Raw genomic sequence first — 3,088 nt, 5'->3', positions numbered from 1 at the left:
AACAACTTCATTATTCATGAACTCTTTCTCCTTATAACTCTCGATGTTCTTTTCCAGCTCAGCAATCTTAGCTCTCAACTCCTTTATGATATCTGCCATTAGAAACAAATTGATCAGTTAAGGATCTATGCAGTGAAATCAGATAAAAGAAATATGAACAGTTAAGCTCAAAAAGAATAGAAAGAACACACACAAAAACAAATATACAATGATCCAAAAGAAAATCTAAACACAAACAAACTAAGAAACCAAAAACAGTCCAAAACAATAATCCAAGTCCAAAAACTTGAGTCTAAGTCCAAAACAAACAAAATCAACTCTTTACAATACAGATATTACACTTTAAAAAAATGATCTATCTGCTCTCGAAAGTCTATCCAAAAATTCACTTGTATGGTTCTCGTATGGATCCACTTCTCACAGCTCTAAATTGGGCAACACCCTCGTATCAGTCACTTCTGCGATAACAAATGAAGTCCAAACACAACACCCTTTGAACTGTTGAAGTATCAACAGTCTGTAATCTGAGCTGCTATTTCAGACCATTTACACAACTGCTACTGCTGCTTTCTTCTCCGCTGTTGACTGCATTTTCCACACCAACAGAACCACCAACAGAAACCAAATGATGTGTCTTCTTGTTGTTTCAAATAACAAGCTGACCTGTTTGCAACCTGTTAAGACCTGTTAAGACCTGTGAGTTTGCTATTACAAGTCAGAAACAGTTGCTAAACCTGAGCCAACTTTTCTAATGAGTAATTCTCTCTTATTGTTAGAAAAGGCGCAGATTTAGATAGACGATCAACAATTACCCAGATTGCGTCATACCCTTTTGGAGTTCAAGGTAATTTCATGACGAAATCCATTGTAATGTGATCCCATTTCCATACAGGTTGTTGGACCGATACTAGGGAACCACCCACATGATATTGTCCGCTTTGGGCTGCCCCTCCTGGCAACAACCCCTCACGGATTTAAAATGCATCACTGGTAGGAGTAAGATCCCCCTTCCTTATAAGGAAGACGAATCCCCTAGCCTCACCGATGTGGGATGCTCCTGCATTGCTATAGGAGCGTTGGGTTTAAGAAACACGGATTTGACCGGCTCGAGGGAACGATGAGGCGGAAGTCCCAACATTCCCCACCGAAAACCAGGGAACCGCCCACATGATATTGTCCGCTTTGGGCTGCCCCTCCTGGCAACAACCCCTCACGGCTTTAAAACGCATCACTGGTAGGAGTAAGATCCCCCCTTCCTTATAAGGAAGACGAATCCCCCTAGCCTCACCGATGTGGGATGCTCCTGCATTGCTACAGGAGCGTTGGGTTTAAGAATCGCGGATTTTACCAGCTCGAGGGAACGATGAGGCGGAAGTCCCAACACAAGTATTTCCAAAGATTGAAGGTTTCCATACGACTTTTGATGTTCAATCTTAACCTGTAGGCATGTCATACACTGTTCCACAAATATGGCTATGTCCCTCTTTGTTAAACCCGTAATTCATAAAGTGAAAAAGTAATGAAAAACAATAAGTGATGAAGAACCAAAAGACCGATGAAGACATCAAGGCAGAATTGACTAAGTCTGGAGCACAACCAGAGGACTGATGGACGACAAAGGATGCGATGAAAAGAGCATCTTCATCGAACCTCTGGCCAACTACACTTAGTGTATTATCCAACAATTCATCCAGAAGCATGCGATGAAGACTTAAAGATAAGGATGATCCATTATACCATGAATGACAGCTGGAGATGACAAGTGAACAGCTAGATTTCGTGTTTATCTTAATTACTAAAGTTTATCCATAGTTTAGATAATCGTTATCTGTTATTAGAATATTAGCTAAAAAGTCTCACTAGATAGTTATTTTCTTATTAGTATAAATAGGTGATTAGGCCTATTGTAAAAAGAGTCGCTTTTACATTTTTCTTATTAATAAAGTGAAATCTTTGACACTCAAGATTGTTCGTATTTGTTCATAATTTGTTCTTGAGTGTTCATCACTTTGTTCATCAAATCACTATAATTTGGTTGTTATTAACTAGATTATTAGTGTTATTAAGAGATCTGAGATCAACAATTGGTATCAGAGCCTCTCTGGTCCAAGGCATATACTTAGTTTTCATTCACGAAGTATTCCCTTCCCACCCAGAGCCTCTGGTTCCAAAGACTAGAGCCTCTGGTTTCCAATTCCGTTGAAACCAGCACTATCAAGTTCCCATCTATGACTTGGTATAAACCACACCCCTTCTATACCATACCAGAGCCTCTGGTTCTAAAAACCAAGCCTCTGGATTCATACTCTTTGTAACCAGAGCCCCTCTGGTCCCAAAGAGTTTCCCTCTTCTCCCTACATATGGACTTAACCATATTCTTTCATATTTCATTCCTTTGCTTTCATAACCAGAGCCTCTGGTTCTAAAGACCAGAGCCTATTGATTCACAATCTTTGGAAACAGAGCTCCTCTGGTCTCAAAGGCTCATCCATCATATACTTTCACATACACTTCACCATTTTCAATTACCCATTTTCTTTGCTTCACAACCAGAGCCTCTGGTTCTAAAGACCAGTGCCTCTCGCTTTGTTCTCTTTGGAACCAGAGCTCCTCTGGTCTCAAAGACCCTTTCTCCACTTCCACTTAGCCACCTTTCATACATTCATCATCCTTCACAACCAGAGCCTCTGGTTGTATAGACCAGAGCCTCTGGTACCMCTAATTCTTCATTATTATTTGTTTGAGGGGCTTTGAAAACCTTAAAATCCTTACTCTTGCATCATTTTGAGGGGGAGCAACATTTTCATCTTTACTTATTTTTTTAATGCATTTTTCATTCAGAGCCTCTGCCCACCTAAATGCTACATATGTATTTAACCAGAGCTCCTCTGGTTCTATATAATGGATTAACAATGCTTATCTAGAGCCTCTAGTTTGTTATCCAAGGCTTCTATATCATGTAATCCWACATTACATCCATGAACTCCTTCATCGATGTTAAACAAGAGCTCCTCTGGTTCCTCACCCAATGGGTCATGACCAACCAGAGCTTCTCTGGTCCCAGGACAATAATTTTCATACAAAAACT

This window comes from Cynara cardunculus, unplaced genomic scaffold (genome assembly GCF_001531365.2).
Source record: "Cynara cardunculus var. scolymus isolate 2C unplaced genomic scaffold, CcrdV1 Un_Scaffold_1909, whole genome shotgun sequence".
In the NCBI taxonomy this organism is placed as follows: domain Eukaryota; kingdom Viridiplantae; phylum Streptophyta; class Magnoliopsida; order Asterales; family Asteraceae; genus Cynara; species Cynara cardunculus.
This window is presented reverse-complemented; position numbering follows the sequence as displayed.